This window comes from Anomaloglossus baeobatrachus, chromosome 6 (genome assembly GCF_048569485.1).
Source record: "Anomaloglossus baeobatrachus isolate aAnoBae1 chromosome 6, aAnoBae1.hap1, whole genome shotgun sequence".
NCBI lineage: Eukaryota > Metazoa > Chordata > Amphibia > Anura > Aromobatidae > Anomaloglossus > Anomaloglossus baeobatrachus.
Window position 1 is genome coordinate 95,691,050 of NC_134358.1, and position 19,618 is coordinate 95,710,667.

Genomic DNA, 19,618 nt, shown 5'->3' on the forward strand with positions numbered 1-19,618 from the left:
ACCTGGCATGAAGCCACGAATTTCAGAACTAATTCACTCATTTGTAGTCAGATGCTAAAAGGGTAAAATGCCATGCAGAAGGCATCGGATGGACAGAGAATACGGAGACAGCATGAGGGTAAGGAGGCCAAGCCAGGAGCACTGAGGCTGCCTAGCTGTTACATTAGCGTTATGTAGCTGTAATATATTTATGGGTTTATGTACCTCTGCAGGCTTGGAAGCTTCTCACTGTGGAAAGATTATGGCAAAATAAATTCAACTATGTTGACAGTTGTTTTGTCATATCCCCTTGTGATGAAGTTAGTCAGCGCCTGTACAGAATGTGAGAACTGACATGTTATTCTGCATCATGACTCATTGAAACTCAGTAGTTACAAATTAATCTTTCAGCTAAAAGATAACTGAATCTCCAAAATGCTGTCAATGTATTATATAGTGACTTATTCGTTTGTCGTTAACTGACCCTATTGGGATTCCTTGGTTCCACCAAAGGGTCTCCCTCAATGTCTACAGAGCATGTGAATGCCCTCTTTTAACTGTGTAGTAATCCTTGTGCCAGACATTCTACACAGGGGTGGAACGATCATGATCACAGGGATAGTAACCGACCGGACCCGAGGGTGCAGGGGGCCCGCCTGCCCCAGTCTCTGCTTCAGCTGGATATGCGTCCGAGGCTGCACATCCAGCTGAAATGCATTGCGGTGCAGAGACCCATCAGGTCCCTGTACTGCAATACACACTGCCAGACAAAAAGAATCTGGCAGCTGTCACCTGTGTCCCAGAGGAAGGGCAGTGCGTGGCAATAGCACCGACACCGATGAAAACTGCCAGCCACTGTGCGCTGGCTACACAAGAGGATGCGCGACATGGGAGCCAGGGACAGTGAGTACAATGTTGTTTTTTGCCTGAGACAGAACAGAGACATATTTGCCAGGATGGGGACATACAGTATATATACCAGGAAGGGGACAGTATATACCAAGAGGGGAAAAGTCTATACCAGGAGGGGACTAAACAATAGGATAAAGAGTTGCACACCAGTCACAATGTATAAGGGAATAATGAAAAGCATAACTGCTATAGGAATACTAGAATGAAAAATACAATGGACTATGTGAAATATGTGAAAAATATGAAAATGGTATCTGCATAACTGCTATGAAAAATAGGAATGAGAGATATCTAGCCATTGTATTGATCAATGCAAAGGAGCCCCAAAACCAAACGCCAAGGTAATCTCTATTTTTGGGGTCCCTAATCTATGTGTAACCTCACCTGCAGTTAAAAACTTGCTCTGTATGGGAAGCAAGGGACCAAGCTATATATGTGTGAAATAAGACACATGGCTATGGGTGGGGCAGGGTTCTCAGACAAAAAGTGCATACTAACTAAAGAATGTATGTCTGGAACACCAATGGTGTGAACAGGGTGCAAGACTCAAAAATATACAACTAAACAATAGGATAAAGAGTTGCACACCAGTCACAATGTATAGGGGAATAATGAAAAGCATAACTGCTATAGGAATACTAGAATGAAAAATACAATGGACTATGTGAAATAAGTGAAAAATATGAAAATGGTATCTGCATAACTGCTATGAAAAATAGGAATGAGAGATATTTAGCGATTGTATTGATCAATGCAAAGGAGCCCCAAAACCAAACGCCAAGGTAATCTCTATTTTTGGGGTCCCTAACCTATGTGTAACCTCACCTGCAGTTAACATTCTTTAGTTAGTATGCACTTTTTGTATGAGAACCCTGCCCCACCCATAGCCATGTGTCTTATTTCACACATATATAGCTTGGTCCCTTGCTTCCCATACAGAGCAAGTTTTTAACTGCAGTTGAGGTTACACATGGGTTAGGGACCCCAAAAATAGAGATTACCTTGGCGTTTGGTTTTGGGGCTCCTTTGCATTGATCAATACAAAGGCTAAATATCTCTCATTCCTATTTTTCATAGCAGTTATGCAGATACCATTTTCATATTTTTCACTTATTTCACATAGTCCATTGTATTTTTCATTCTAGTATTCCTATAGCAGTTATGCTTTTCATTATTCCCCTATACATTGTGACTGGTGTGCAACTCTTTATCATATTGTTTAGTTGTATATTTTTGAGTCTTGCACCCTGTTCACACCATTGGTGTTCCAGACATACATTCTTTAGTTAGTATACCAGGAGGGGGACAGTATATACCAGGAGATGTCCAACATGTGAACAGTGTACACCAAGATGGCCCCAGGAAAATGACAGTAGATACCAAGTGGGGGACAGCATATATCAGGAGGGGCACAGGATGGCAACATATATAGCAGGATGGACATATATACCAGGATGGGGACATTTTTACAAGGATGGGGTTATATATATGTGCTGCCCCCGCGTCAGCAGCCGGGCTGCTCGGATCCGGATCCGCGGTGGCTCGAGGGGCGTCCGGACCCAGGGGTCGTGTGGCCACTCAAAGGGGGTATATACAGGGGATTGTATATTTAAAGTTTGTGACGCCACCCGTGGTGAGTGGTAAGGTGGAGTACCACCGCTTCAGCTGGGAGTACCCGGGGGCGATGGAGTGGGAAGTGTTTAACCCCTCCACGGGTATGGGGAATGCCCCGGGACTCGGTGATGGTGTTGGGGAGTGCCGTTGGGAGTGAAAGGGTCACATGCGTACTCACTCAGTCCATAAAACTGACACCAACAACTTGGTAAACCAAAGTTCTGGACACCGCTGCCGCTGAGGGAAGCACGTTTGGGTCCCGTTCACACTAGTATTGCCTGATGATCTGTGACCTTCCTCTTGCCACTAAGTTCTCTTGCTATTTGGCCCCTGTAGTGTTGAACTAGTCGGGTCCCACTCCCCAGTGTGGCTAACTGAAGGAGCTTGCTCTCAGGGTTCACGCTTGGGATTTCTTGGACCGTTTTTGTGGAAAGTCCTATCCCCTCGTTGCGCTAGTACCCCGATTTTGGAGTGGGTGGAGAGTGGACCTTGAAGGCTCCATTCTCGTTGGGTCAATTGTCAGGTTGCCTGAAGCTACTCCCTGACCTGGGGTCCACGTACCCCGTCGTGCCCTGGTCCCAGCCCGGTGATGGTACAAGGCCGCCGGCTGTCCTCCTCGACAGTTCCATGCCCCACGTTGTCACGATCCCCTGCGACCGGGGGTCCAGCTTCTACTAGGCCCAGACCACTGTCTGCTACCTAGTGTCTTCCAAGGAGCCCGGCTCCTGACCTCCTCTCTCCTTCACTCTTACCCTTCCTCTCTCCTACTGACCTACTCCTGACCTCCCCTTACCAACCCCCCAAGTGGGCGACCCTATTCTACTCAGGTCGTCCACTGGTGTCTCTGGTGGGTGTGGTGCAGAGTGTTCCCAGGATTTTGATTGGCTGATGTTGGCAACACCATTAGTTGGGAACCCGTAACCAAGGAGGAGGTGGATATTGCACAGAAGGGCAGATTGCACAATACCCTGTGACAACCTGATAGGCCAGGGCGTCACATATACACCAGCATGTGTGCTAGAATGGTGGACATATATACTAGAATGGGGGACATATATGCTTGGATAGGTGACATACTAGGATAGGGGACGTATTTACAAGGAAGGAGCCCAGGCTGGGGGACATTACTACATATTGGGAGGGGGGAAACTCATGTCTTTAGGATTTAGAATGGTAAATGTATACATACATATACATACATCTGACCAACAAAAGGAGGAGGGCCCAAGTCCAAATTATGCACAAGAGCCCATCGAACACTAGTTACGCCACTGATTCTACACACAGGACATATCAATAAAGGCTAAAAGGTTATTTCTTCCACTGTGACTGTGGTCTCCAATGTCATGTCAGATATGATTCCATCATAGGACCTCTGGTGACCAAGACTGGCCTGATCATTGTGACTACTGTTATAGAGAGTAATGGGGGGATTACACTTTTCATTTTAGGACGTCACATGATAATTTTCCAAACCTCATGATCTCTAGGTATTATCAGTTCCTGGCCCATACTACGCTTTATAACTCAAATCGATATCGCAAATTAAATGTTAGTTGGGGTAGGCTTCATGAATAGTGAATAATCCTAAAATAATCTGTGAACTACTTTTATTTCTTGTTTTAGATCTAAAGCTGATTGATCAAGGTTAATATTGTAAAAGAAGATGTAAAACTGGCCATATACAATATATTAGTCTAATGCGGACTTTACACGAGATGAGCTATCGTGCGATGCATCGTCGGGGGTCACGGTTTTCGTGACGCACATCCGGCATTGTTCACTACGTCGTTTCGTGTGACACCTCCGAGCGACGCAGAATCGCTCACAAATTGTGAATCGTGTACTCGTCGCTAAGTTTTAAAAAGTTGTTTATTTAACATGGCGCTGCTTGTTCATCGTACCCGGGGTAGCACACATCGCTCCGTGTGACACCCCGGGAACGATGAACACAGCTTATCTGCGTCCCGCGGCACCCGTCGGCTATGCGGAAGGATGGAGGTGGGCGGGATCTTTACGTTCTGCTCATCTCCGCTCCTCCGCTTCTATTGGCCAGCGGCTATGTGACGTCGCTGTGACACCGAACGTCCCTCCCCCTTCAGGAAGAGGATGTTCGCCGCCCACAGCGAGGTCGCTCAGCAGGTAAGTACGTGTGACGGTGGTTTAACAACTTTGTGCGACATGGGCAGCGATTTGCCTGTAAAGCACAAACGACGGGGGCGGGTACGATCACTCGTGCAATCTCACGATAGATCGTACCGTGTAAAGCCCGCATAAGTCTATGTCACAGGGTGGTTTGCACATACTTCACCGACTGTCATGGTGGCATCAAGCTCTGTTCACATTGCAGATTATGACACCCCGCCCGATTGGTTTCTCTTGTGTCTCTCATTAACACAGGTAGACCTGTGCTTCAACCTCCTGTGTGCTCAGTTATAATCAGGCTTGCAAGAGTTAATCTCTGCTAATCTGCTTGTTAGGCTTCTTTGATCATATGTTGTGAGGAAGCCAATCACATCTGCTCCTCTCATATTGGAGCTGGATGAAATCTTCTACCTATGCCAGTGAGTCGAACATCAGGGTTTTCGGTAGGGGTACTCTGGCGCTGGGACTACGGCTACTTTACTCTCGATGGGGTTATCACAGGTGGTCGGTCCCGGCTTCGTGCCCTGGGCGCTCACTCTGCGGCTGGGGAATGGTGTACAGGGATGATTTTGGGGATATACGTGACGCCACCTGTGGTGTCTGGTAAGCGGATATACCAGCGCTGCCCGCGGCCTCTTAGGCGATGGTGACAGCAGCTTAAGATCTCTCAGCTCCCCACAGGTGGAGCTATTTTACCTCAGGGCGGCGGGTCGCTGACCAGGAGGGAAGCAACCGAGCGGTGATGGCTGCCTTCTTGTCTGACATCGCAGGGTCCTGTCGAATGGCGGAGAGATGACACACCGAGTCCACATCAGCTTAAACTAGTCCTTTTTACTAACATCTGGTTTGTTTTGCACAGTACACAGAAACAGTTTGGTTACCAGAAGGCCAATGGTCACAAATTTCGGAGGAGATTTAATGAAAGAGTTTTTTCTCTGAGGTAACCTTTCTCGGTCACTTTCTCGGTCTCTGCTCTGAGGGCTCTGTGACTCCCTCTTTAACCCACTCGTTAGTCTCGTCACTGGTTTTCCCAGGGGTCTGATGCTGCATGGTTTCTTTATCTATCCCGCAACAGCGTCGTGAACTTGGCTTGGGGTTAGTAGTCAGACTCTTGATGGGTACCCGGACTCCTCTTATTTAAGATCCCAGGTTAATGGTCAATGGTTTGGGGATAAACCTGACAAACCTCCTCGGTTCCGTTTTACCAGTGTCGACCTGAACTCTTCAGCCGGCTCTCGCCAGACCTAAAGCGTCCCCTTTCCGTCTGGGTTACCCCTTTTCCTGTGTCTTTCTTTTCTTTCGGGATACCCTTGCTCAGAATGTCGGGCCTATGTTATTTCTAGCCCTTCTTTCAGTTATCAATTTACTCTCGTCTCTGCTTGTCACTCTTTACTGACTGACTGTTAACTGACCAACTGTCACCCAGTCGTCCTGGCAACCACGTTGCGTCTCACGCTCAGCCAGGCTCCACCCCCTATGGACCTACTATATAAAAAGTCCCAGGAATATGAAGGTAGGGGCTGCTGAGTCAATGTTACTCAATCTAATATAAGACTCTGCATTTCTTCTCTCTTTCACCTGTGACCAAAGAGCGCTGCACCTTGATGTTAAGGTGCTGCATTCCCCTGTAGCGCCTAACCACAGGGACGCCACAACAGTTATAGGTTATAGTGTGTTGGTCTGTGTGTTTTCATGTCCCATACTATCTGGAAAGTCTTGCCTTTTGCCTAGAGTGGTTGTGGAGTTTACATGTTGTCTTGATGTTTCCTCCCTTTTCTTATTTTCCACCTTTTCTTTTATTATCTTGTATCTCTGTGAGCGTGTGCTGTGTGACAGAGTTTGGGTTTCCCTGTCAGTCTTTTTTTGTCAGTTTAATCTCACTCCTGTCCTGTGGGGGAGGGGATAAAAGATCAGTGCTGCTCATAAGCAGAGCCAGGAAGAAGACTCATACATCCCCACCTTTAGGGGTATCCCTGAGACTAGGGATAGCATAGGGCCCCCTTGTCTAAGCATCAGTTTAGGAGCACCTGTTACCTGCTATCCCCAAAGTCATCGTGACAGTCTATATGGCAATTTCAGCTCTAAACATTTGTGGACAAACTAATAAATTAGGATACATCTCAACTAGGGAAAAAGGGTCAGACAGTGTAAGGCTATGTGTGTGTCGTGGACGGGGAGGACGCCACCACTGCACACGCTAACGCTCGGGTCCGGCGCTGCTGCGGCTGCTGCTGCTGGGTGGCTCGAGCGGTGGGCCGGATCCGGGGACTCGAGCGGTGCTCCTCGCCCGTGAGTGAAAGGGGTGGTTGGTTTGGGGGATTTAGTCCGTGACGCCACCCACGGGTTGTGGTGAAGGTAGGCACCACCGCTGCTGGTGACGGGGATCCCAGGAGCGATGGTAGGGAGCAGCTGGGATGTTGTTTTCCCCCTCCGTGGGTAGCGGTGGGTGGTCCCGGGGCCCGGTGGTGTGACGGGTAGGCAGGGTAGGTGAGGTGCAGGGTTGCAAGGACAGCGCGGCGCAGTGCCGGATGGCACGGGTGTACTCACTCAGTAAGAGATGCACAAAGTCCTCGGTAAACCAAACGGCTGGATGGACGGGTCCCGCAGCCGGCTGCAGTGTCTCTCTCCGGACGGCTGATGGCGGCTGTCTTTCCCTGCACCTTTGTGTAATTATTTGACTACGGTGGATCCCCAACGGTAGTCCGCTCCCCGGTGTATGGATGCCGCAGGAGCCCGTTTGCCCGCAGGTGCTGGCCCTTGGGTCTCTAGCCTTAGGCGGTAGCTGTATACCCTCACGGTGTGGGCGGTTGCCTTCTATCGGGTCTTTGGCTGTTAGGAAACCCCTGGGGTTCCTGTCACACTCGGATTTGACTGTTAACGGCGACTCCAAGCCTAGTCGGGGTCCAATGGCCCTGCCTGTGTGTGCTAGCTTCACTTTGCTTCCCGGTCGGTACCGGCGGGCCAACGCCCGACCCCGGTCCTACGGTTCCGTGTCGATTCCCCACTCCTGCAGACGGCCACCACCGTCTGCCAACCTTGTTGTCAGTGCCTGGGCCACAAACCCAGACACCCTTCACTTGACTCCTCTCACTTTCACCTCCAAACTCTAACTGTCTGCTTTTCCCGCCTCCAGGCCTGTGAACTCCTCGGTGGGTGGGGCCAACCGCTTGGCTCCGCCCCACCTGGTGTGGACATCAGACCCTGGAGGGAGGCAACAAGGGTTTTATGTTTGGCTAATGTTACTGTCTACTGGGGGTGGGGGTGTGTGTATGTTACCTGTGACGACCTGGCTAGTCCAGGGCGCCACATTCCCCCTTGGTGAAATGCAGACCATCCGCGGGCTGCCCGTCCATCACCGGTATTATTTTTTTTTTTTCAAAACTGTAAAAACATAAATAACATGTAAACATTTCAAACATAAGCATTTTTTTTGTTAGGTCACTTGAACGTTGCACATATAAAAACACTATTAATAATAATGGACGGACGGATGTCTTCCGCTCTCCCACCCAAGCAACTTAGCCCTGATGCTGCCCCTAAGAAGTGGGCAGCACCCCTTGACCCCAGTCCAGGTTCAGGCTGCCCGAGCAGGAACGGGTACGGTTACTCGCACCCGGCTGTCACTTCAGGGGACCCCACGTCCAGGGGGATCCCTGACCCCCCGGAGGATGGCCACCGGTCCTGGTGGTAGCCGGGACCCAGCCTGCTCTGCTGCGGGCCCTTCCTCCATTCTGCCTCTCCGGAGGCAGCAACGGTTTCCATCCCACAAAACTATTTACAAGCCCACCAGTTTGTGGGTGGCCTGCCAGTTCTCGGCCATGTTCATGAGTAGTTCCTCATGTGGGTGGTAAAAACACACAGAGTCCCTCCGGGGACAACTTGCCAGAAACGGCCTGGATAATCACTGTAGCTAATCAGATGATCTTTTCAGTTGATTTTTGTCATTCATTCTGCTGAGGGTCCCAACGGGGGACAACTTGCTTGCAACGGAGGACCGCTGCCAATACTTGAGGTCGTACTCATCTAGGACCTCTTCCAGCTCAACATCCGGATGGCTTGGTGGAGGAGGAGGGGGCTGGGGCCGCATCTGCTCACCGCGGCTCTTCCTTTGCTTAACATCCAGGGCGAACCAGCCCCTCTCCCCGCAGTGGCGGGTGTAAGTTACCAGGTCGCCCGGCAATAGATCGCGACCTGGGTGGCCCGTGGGAAGGTGTGAGTTGACATCGCGGCGGGCCACAAACACTTCGGCCTCCAGGCCCGGCTCGTAGATGAAACCGAACCCCCTCCGCGTGTCAAACTGTCGGACTTGGCCTTCATACACCGGGCCCCGCACCTGAAAGGTGGCATGATGGAGTGCATCCTTTTCTTTAATCACTCGCGCCATTACTTCGGCCCTCTGCTGCTCCCTGGCGGCAATCTCTCAGCTCAACTGGTTTGGTTCCCTGTCCCAATAAGGGGCGTTGGCAGACCCCTGCGCCCGGTCGGGCCCCGCTGGACCGCGCCCACACCGGCCACTACCGGTACTCTCTCGTGGGGGTCCTGCGGTGACGTGGCCTGGACTGCTGCTTTGCAGTGGCGGCCCGGCGCAGCCTCAGCCGAGGCGGGGAATTCAGGGACAGCTGACCTCACCGGTTGGGCCTTCGGGCCGGCAGCGGCCGGTTCTGCCACGGCCGGGCGGACTGCCGGAGCCGGGACGGTCTCGGGTGCAGCCACTTCCGGGGCCGACGGCTTCTCGTCGTGGACGGCTACTCCCCGCGGGGTCTTCCATGGCAGCGGGAGGGATATAGGCCGTTCCCGAACAATGCCCCCTGGCCGGTCCTCTAGGGCGGACAGGTTGGATTCCGCTACCGGTGTTGGGGGTAGCGGACCGGGCGGAGGGGTAACAGCAACTGGTACGGATGGTGGGGGTGGCAGGAGGGTGAGCGGGCGCAGGCCGGGCCCCTCAGCTGCAGCGGACGGTCCTTCTCGGACACAGGGGCGTGGGTCGCTTACCCGCTCCTCCAACACTGCCTCCACCTCACGTCTCCGCACGGCCGCCGCCACTTCCTCCATCTCGGCCACCCAGCGCTCCATCAAGAACCGGACCTGGGTTTGAAGGTGGCAGCACATTTCTGCAGTCCAGGCTTCCACCCATGCCACTGTTCCTGGCGTGGGCTCTGGGGTTCCAAAGGTGCCGGACGGACGGGGCATCGTGCGCAGTAGTGTTCCAGGAACCAAATGTTTTCAGAGTCCTGGCGTCCCCGCTTTTATAGCCTAGGCTACATTAGGCAGACACACACCCGCCCCCCATTTGTTCTCTTCAGCACTTCCGCTTGTTGTGGGCGGGGCTTCGCTTTTGCGCCTTCCCTGCTCGGAGAAGACGCTCGAGCGGGAGATTTTCGTGCCAAAGATAGCGGCGCTTCAAAATTTTCGGCCGGACACCGCCGGCGGAGATCACAAGGCGCACTTCTACTGGTAAGTAGATGGGTTCAATCCTGTTCGTGACGCCAAGTTGTCGCGGACGGGGAGGACGCCGCTGCTGCGCTCGCTAACGCTCGGGTCCGGCGCTGCTGCGGCTGCTGCTGCTCGGTGGCTTGAGTGGTGGGCCAGATCCGGGGACTCGAGTGGCGCTCCTCGCCCGTGAGTAAAAGGGGTGGTTGGTTTGGGGATTTAGTCCGTGACGCCACCCACGGGTTGTGGTGAAGGTAGGCACCACCGCTGCTGGTGACGGGGATCCTGGGAGCGATGGTAGGGAACAGCTGGGATGTTGTTTTCCCCCTCCGTGGGTAGCGGTGGGTGGTCCCGGGGCCCGGTGGTGTGACGGGTAGGCAGGGAAGGTGAGGTGCAGGGTTGCAGGGACAGCGCGGCGCAGTGCCGGATGGCACGGGTGTACTCACTCAATAAGAGATGCACAAAGTCCTCGGTAAACCAAACGGCTGGATGGACGGGTCCCGCAGCCGGCTGCAGTGTCTCTCCCCGGACAGGTGATGGCGGCTGTCTTTCCCTGCACCTTTGTGTAATTGTTTGACTACGGTGGATCCCCAACGGTAGTCCGCTTCCCGGTGTATGGATGCCGGAGGAGCCCGTTTGCCGGCGCTGGCCCTTGGGTCTCTAGCCTTAGGCGGTAGCTGTTTTCCCTCACGGTGTGGGCGGTTGCTTTCTATCGGGTCTTTGGCTGTTAGGAAACCCCTGGGGTTCCTGTCACACTCGGATTTGACTGTTGACGGCGACTCCAAGCCCAATCGGGGTCCGATGGCCCTGCCTGTGTGTGCTGGCTTCACTTTTCTCCCTGGTCGGTACCCCGGTCCTACGGTTCCGTGTCGATTCACCACTCCTGCAGACGGCCACCACCGTCTGCCAACCTTGTTGTCAGTGCCTGGGCCACAAACCCAGACACCCTTCACTTGACTCCTCTCATTTTCACCTCCAAACTCTGTCTGCTTTTCCCGCCTCCAGGCCTGTGAACTTTTCGGTGGGTGGGGCCAACCGCTTGGCTCCGCCCCACCTGGTGTGGACTTCAGACCCTGGAGGGAGGCAACAAGGGTTTTATGTTTGGCTAATGTTACTGTCTAGTGGAGGTGGGGGTGTGTGTATGTTACCTGTGACGACCTAGCTAGTCCAGGGCGCCACATGCGCACGTTGCGTACTGGCCCTGCAGAAATTTCTGCAGCGATTTGAACGGCACATGTACGCTTCAAATCGCTGCAGAAACAAAAGCCAATTTCATGCGCTCTGCATGTAACCCCTCCCAGCCCCTGCCATAGAAAGAGCGGGGGATGCATGCAGAGCGCATGAAAGAAGTGACATGTCACTTCTTAGAATGCGCGCTTCAGGCAGCAGCCGAAGCGCTGCGCTCTAATACGCCACGTGCCCACGTCTCCTGCAAAATCTTCATAGATTATGCTGGGGACGCAGGACGCATGCAGTTACGCTGCGGTGCAGATCGCAGCGTAATTGCATGCAATTACGCAACGTGCGCACATAGCCTAAGTGGGGGTTTAAATGCCCTTAATGAAAAAGATAGTATCACAAGATATGGGCAAATTGCTGAGGTTATTAAACCATTGGTTGATTCAGAAATTTCCATATTTCGACCTTGGAAGATTTTTTTCCCACAAAATGAAGAAAATCTGCCTCATAACCATTTCTTGTCTTCCTCTGGAAAAAAACACTGAAGGATAATAAGGCTAAGCTATAGTATAGTTCTGCCTTTTTCAACCTTACTAGTTACTCTGTCCGGCCAGACTGAGACAAAGATAGGACAAAAGGTTGGGGAATGCTTTATTTACTCAGGAATCCTCTTCATAGGCACACGAGCCTCCAGATAGTACATGTTTCATCCTAATGAAAGTACAGTCTGCTAAGGGCTTTGGAAAATCCTTTTTTCAGGTCTCAAGATTTAAAGAAAAAACCATGGTACAGAGGGCGCTGCTCACACGGGAGATAGAAAATAAACTGAAAGGATTTATTAAGCTACAACGCGTTTCAGGGATACAGAAATCTCCCCCTTCCTCAGGTAGTGTAAAATAAAGGTATAGCATGAAGACATATATATATATACTGTATACACAATGAAGGATAAGATAATGAACAGGCCCTCCCTCAGTGTTAATCCTAAATTGAGAACTAATTGTCCTACACATTATTAACCCTCAGATTTCCATAAACCAATCTGGGGTGTAGGGACTGGGTAATTGTAGGATACATTACTAGGGTCGGGAATTCAGTTGCTTCAGTTAAAACAATTGTATGGATCAATTATAACATGGAAAAATAAATTAAAATTAAATATTAGTATTTCCCAAATATTAATATTTCCTAAAATTATGTCCTGAGATTACAACCTACATTTCTATCTCCCTTGTGAGCAGCATCCTCTGTACAGTGGTTTTTTTCTTTAAATCTTGAAACTTTATCTCTCCTTCGGGAGTCCATGGGGTGCCGCAGCTCCAGCGTGAGGAGATCCAATTACACTGACGTGTAACATCTGATTAGTCTGACACCGAAACCGGTGGGAACGGGGTTCCTCCTACTTAATCCAGGAGTACGGTGAGACGCCGACCTCAACAGGAGGGCTGCACGAGCTACAAGCATCAGCAGCGGTGGGATCAAAGACTGCTGCGGGATTATCTTCATAAGGACCTGTGACGGCAAGCGACGGGGTATCCCAGATCCCTCTGTCAGTGCTAATCAACAGTGTTGTACCTGCAGTACAACACTCATAGGTGAGTGCAACTGACTCATTTACTTAATGTATAAAATTAACATTTACACACAGGAGCGCCCTCCTCTCCTTTTCTCTTTCTTTTTTCAAGTCTGAATTTTTAATGATAGGCAGGTTTGGCTCGTAGTCCCGTCTTTTCCTTCCTGGCTTGGTTTTCTTTGTATCCTTCAGTCAGTCCAGGGGTTGATCATTGAGAGATACTGGATGGAGAAGTCCAGATTGAATACATACTGCCTAATAAAGACGAAGGTCAGGGATTGAAACGCGTTGTATGGACTTTATTCCTCCAACCTCATGACTGTTTGTACTTTTTATATTGTTTAACAATAAAACTCATTTTGTCTACATCCCGCTGAATCTGCATTGTAGTTCATCTGGAGGTCTACACCAGTAGAGCCCAAGGCTCAGTATTTTTCTCTGGACTCCTTGTTAATGGTAAGAGTCTCTATTACTGTGGACAGATAGGCTCCAGTTGATGTTATTGGTGTAAGCCTTACACTGTAAGGTGATGCATTCTTTTTGTTTTGTATAACCCCAAGACAGCACGCCCACTGTCTCGGGGATATATTTGACTCTCATCTTTCCTTTACTTCCCACATTCGTTCACCTACTCGTTCATGTCACTGCCACCTCAAAAACATCTCTAGAATTCGACCTTTTCTTACTGTTGACACTGCAAAAACTCTTACTGTCGCTCTTATTCATTCTCGCCTGGACTACTGTAATTCTTTACTAATTGGTCTCTCTGTCACTAAACTCTCCCCTCTCCAATCCACTCTGAATGGTGCAGCCAGGTTCATTTTCCTCTGCAACCACTTCACTGATGTCTCTGCTCTGTGCCAGTCATTACACTGGTTGCCTATTCGCTACAGAGTCCAATATAAACTTATCACTCTGAAACACAAAGTGCCCCACAGTTCCGCACCGCGCTACATCTCCTCCCTCATCTCCGTCTATCACCCCACCCGTGCCTTCCATTCTGCTAATGACTTAAGACTGACATCCTCAATAATTCGAACCTCCCACTCCCGTCTTCAAGATTTCTCACGAGCTGCGCCTATGCTCTGGCACACACTACCAAGAAGAATTTTATTAATTCCCAACATCCACACCTTTAAGCGGGCCCTAAAAACGTATTTCTTTAGACTAGCCTATCACCTCACAGCCCTGATCTAATCTAGTCCCTTTCTGACCTTCATAACATTTAGGCTGGGTTCACACATAGCGACAGCGACAACGACGTCGCTGTTACGTCACAATTTTCTGTGACGTAACAGCGACCTTGTAAGTCGCTGTTATGATCGCTGCTTAGCTGTCAAACACAGCGACGCAGCAGCGATCATAACGTCGTTACAAGTGTAGAGAGCAGGGAGCCGCGCACACTGCTTAGCACTGGCTCCCTGCTCTCCTAGCTACAGTACACATCGGGTTAATTAACCCGATGTGTACTGCAGCTACATGTGCACAGAGCAGGAGCCGGCACTGGCAGCGAGAGCGGCGGAGGCTGGTAACAAAGGTAAATATCGGGTAACCAGGGAAAGGACTTCCCTTGGTTACCCGATGTTTATCTTGGTTAAGCTTACCGCAGCTGCCAGATGCCGGCTCCTGCTCGCTTCATTTCGTCGCTCTCTCGCTGTCACACACAGCGATGTGTGCTTCACAGCGGGAGAGCGCCTTTGAAGAAAACGAACGAGGGCTGTGTGTAACGAGCAGCGATCTCACAGCAGGGGCCAGATCACTGCTCAGTGTCACACACAGCGAGATCGCTAATGAGGTCACTGTTGCGTCACCAAACCGTGACGTAGCAGCGATTTCAGTAGCGATCTCGCTATGTGTGAAGCACCCCTTACTTCCAATTCTTGTCCCCTGTATCTTCTGATTCCATTACTCTCCATGTACTTTTTTACGCTCTGTACCTGTATAAATTCTGGCTGGCGACCGGTCCACGCAGCTGGTTTATTATTTTGATGGCTGGACCATATATGACAAGCTTTTTATGTTTTTTTTTTTTTCCACCACAATCTACCTTTTGTGTCTCCCCTATTTCCTCATAGACTGTAAGCTTATGAGCAGGGCCCTCACTCCTCCTGGTATCTGAATTTTGTTATTTTGTATTGTCTCATATTGTCTGTACATGTCCCCTCTGAATTGTAAAGCGCTGCGGAATATGTTGGCGCTATAGAAATAAAAATTAATTTTTTTATTTTCTAGTAGTTGGTAATATGCCTTGTATAGACAGGGAAGTGGATAACTAGCTAGCTCTCAGCCAAGCAAGGGTTCTTTTCTGTTCTGTGCCTGGATGTAAGGCTTAACATATATTTTTCACACCATCAATAAAGAACTGAAGAATCCCTTTTTGTACTGAACTTCTCTGTGTCTGTCTCTGGCTGCATTTGTTCCCATTTTGCCTGTGCTACCCAGCTAATCTTTTACAACAGATAAACAGTGATAAAGATCAGAGGAATATTTAGAGTATTTACAGCACTGTAATCTGGGGTTACATGACTTAGGAAAGACTGACTGTCGGCCCTATTTTGCCGTACCAACCAAAACCATTTAACCACCTTTTCCGCTTCTCAACCCAAAATAAGACACAGACTGCGTGACATTTGATGTAAAAGGCCACAGCAGCCTCGTTTATTATCACCAAATAATCAATAACATTTTATTCACAAATATATAGTAATAACTCCATAAAACATAACCACCAGCAAAGGAGGGGGGGTAAGTGAAGAGTCCCGTTGTACATGATTGCAACACCAGCTCCACATGTGCCCTCAGCCGCACCACACCGACTCGAGGACACCCAGCCGAGTGTTGCTCCACCATGTGCCCTCAGCCGCACCACACCGACTCGAGGACACCCAGCACATTAACATGCCCTGCTGTGACCCAGCACAGCAGGGTCCCACGTTAACATGTCCCGCTGTGACCGAGCACAGCAGGGACCCACCAACCATACCATTGCACCACGAGGGGTAACCCGTTCCTTCGTGCTCTTTGTGCAATCCACCGACTTCAAATACCCCCCTCCTTTCCGCCACAGCGAGCACGTATGACACCTTGTACGTGCGAGTACCACCACCAAAGCCCAACCTGAGCCAACTCCACTGCTCAGGTAACCAATGCTTCAGTACCAATACCAATCAAACAAAACTGACCCCCATTAGACCTCACAATGCCAAACCTGCATCAAGCCACCAGTACAACAAGGTCGGCCGCACCCAAGACCTGCAACTAGCCGACCGCGTCATCCAATCCTATGCACCGCCTGCGCGACCAGTCCCCAACGAGCCACCTGAGCCGCCTCCCCACCCCCATGGAATAGGGGGTACACTCTGCCTCGTTGAGACCGCAACATTGCAGGCGCCTATGAAAATTGCACAGCACCTAATAATTAAGCAAAGCCAACCATAAGTCCTGGAAACCAAAGAACCTACACTGGTTCACCAACCCCAGCCAATTTCTAAAACGTGCCCGGTAAAACCCACTATGTAGTCATCCCAAATGGGAGCCACTATGAACAACAACATGACCATGGCACCCAGGTAGGGGGAAATGGACCAAAGCATTCAGGCCCGATGTCACGGATCAAGCCCCTTGACGCCCCAGTGACCCAGTCTCCTCCCCCCACGTGCAGTACCCAAACGCCGTTGGTCCCATCAGCCGAGCATGATAGCACCGATCTTGTAATGTCCACCCAGCTCAATAGCAAAACAATCTAACCCGTAATCACTTTGACCCAGAACCGAAGACCGTCAAGCTGAGACCAGACTAAAGAAAAGACCCCAACTGTTCACTCATGTGCCATAACAACCCCGCCATCAAGGCGGTCCCAACACCTAAGTCAAAGTACCATTTCTAACACCACATACTGCTCCATGACCCATAAAAAGGGGAGGGGGGGGGCCACCCCCCAGGCCACATGACCCCAATTAATTGGTGCATCGCCCTGGAACTTGAACCCCAAAGCACGACATAACATTGCCACCCTCTTACCAAGGTGGAATGTACTCCGCACCCAATCCCCGCTGAACTGCGGGTTCGACACTACTCACACCATGAGGGAAAAGCACTCCACACTCCCAAATCCAGGAAAACTCAGACACTCACACCACATTATTCCAAAACTCCAGACACCCTAACACCCGGGCCATCCGGCAAAACATAGCACCCACCAGGTGCCCCACGCCTGTCTGCCACAAGGCCTTAAAGCACCGCAAAACACCTCCGCACGGGGCACTGCCCCAGACGAGTTCCTGGTATATAAATTAAAATGAATGCACCGCACCAGCTTACCCTGCCCTGGCATGACACCCTCTCCACATTAAGGAAGGTATTGTTCTAGTTGCAACCTGCACGCACACTGCTTCAAATACACCTCCCCGCAGCTGCGCCACGCAACGATCCATGTAGTGCTAGAGAGGCTACACCACCGCGGGAGACCAGTCGCTTGTCATTGAAACAACATGTCCCGCCTCATGCTCTATCCAGAAATCCCGACACATGGAACCACACCCGCCATCAGCACTGGCCAGCTAGATAACCAAACAATTCGCCAACCGGAGACTCCTGATACCAGTAAATCACACATGGGGTCACCCAACTGAAATGCTACACAGTCCTTGTGCCGACACATTACCCTAGGCCCCACCGTGCGGGGGCACCAGAAAAGAAGCCACTCCAAAGCAAGCCATGTACCCGCAAGGCAATGCAAGCCCGCTGTCCCAGAAGCAAACCCCAAAACCCATCGTAAGCAAGAACTCCTTCTCATCATATAATTAACCCCTATGAAGCTTCTATCCACGGCTGTAATGAACTTGACCCGATAAGGTCTGCCCAGAACGCAGCCGGCAACCCTAAAAAACACAGTAAGAACCCCCAGTCCGCGCGTATAAAATTTCCTACAACTGCCCCTGTGCAGCCACGACCCGCAGACTCCCGAACGCACCCCATGTAACTGCGGGTCATGCAAAAAACCCCAAGCGGCACATAGACCCACATATTCAATAAACCGAACACACCCCAGAAGCATCATGATATACATGGGAACATAATAATGACCCGTGTCCTGACTTCCGACATAGGGCCCCACCCAGACAAATCAAACACGTCGACCTATCAAAACACATGCTAACCGCGAGGACACCCTGGGCATGAAAAACACCTCGGTATTTCTATGTTGGACCAGGAATAAAAAGACGCACTCAATCATCCCATCCCCAACTACCGGCCAGAACCTCAACCGCGGGCCGCAACCACCAAACATTGAGCAACTATAAAACCCGGCCCCACACAATATATATGTACCCCAAGAAATCGCCGACACACACTGAAAACCCAAGTGCCGTAAAATGCAACGAACACCTTCTCCGACCAAGCATGATAATGCCACACCATTATTATCAGTTTTATATTTTTTTTTATTTTTTTTTTTTTTAATACCTTAATCCGCCAAATACTTTCCATTAATCAGCAGCTAACCTGGAGACCAAATCCAGTAAGTGGTCAACTCCAAGACCCCCAGGGAGATAACATCTACCCCTACCATAATGGATAGGTTCCCGAAAGATCTGCCGTCCCAAACATCTTTACCATCTCCTGAGCGTCTGACCGCAACAACACATATCGCCCCCAAGTGAACATGATAACCCATCGTACACACACAACCCCTGTACCGAGGCATATAAAATATAAAACACGCCCTATTAAAAACGGAACCACCTGTCCCAGCACCTTTGACCAACAATAGCACTCACCCACCATTAAACGCGAAAGATTAATCCGCCAAGTGTGCCCCCCCCCCAAAACGGTTTGCCATGTCAGCAAACTACCATTGAAATGCTTATACAACACTGGGGCGCACCGATAATCCTCTAGCCGAAAGACCCCCATGACTATTATAGTAAGCCATGAAACCGCCATGAATATGGCATTCACCACCGCTTTGCCAATATCCGTATCACCACCTGAATTACGCGCAAACCTCCGTGAAGTCACATACAAAATCACACATATAATGCAAGCACCTTTACACCAACCAAAAGAAAATATGTCTTCACCTGCAAACATACACACTATCATGAAAACACATTATCAGGAAAAACACCCCCGAACACTCATGAAGCGTACAAAAGGCCTACTGTACCACAAAGCAACTACTCCCACAAAATGAACGCTGGCCACAGGGCACCATTCCGAAACCCACTGACAAACACCCTGCCACCCTAGTGCACCCGAAACCATATATATATATATATATCAACCCTTTGCCACTCCCCATAATCCAAGCATTAAAACAAGGTTTAAGTGAGCCTTATTCTTACTAGGCTGACTCCATGGCTTCCCACGGAACAGCCGTCGCATGTCCTCCGCGTCGAGCACTGCCATCTTCTCCACAGGTAGACGCAGGATGCAGCCCTCCTGGGCCGCACCGAAAGCGCCCGGACTAATCAACCATCCGGGGACGCTTGGCAAAAGGTCACCGGCTCTGAGCCACAACTGGGAGGGGGTGCGCTCCAGCCGCTCAGCCGCCTGTGTGAATCCGTATCCAGAGTTGGATCTGCTACAATAACCGTGCGCAATTGCGCAGGGCACAGCTCCTGAATCTTGCACCAGACGCCGAGGGCACATGACGGCAACGCCGGACCACGTGACCGCGCCACGGGTCACGCGGACGCGCCACCCAGGTTGTCACACCAAACCCCCACGCCGTAGCCCTCCTACGATGTTGCCCCATCACGTGCCGCCGCCGGACTGCTGGCC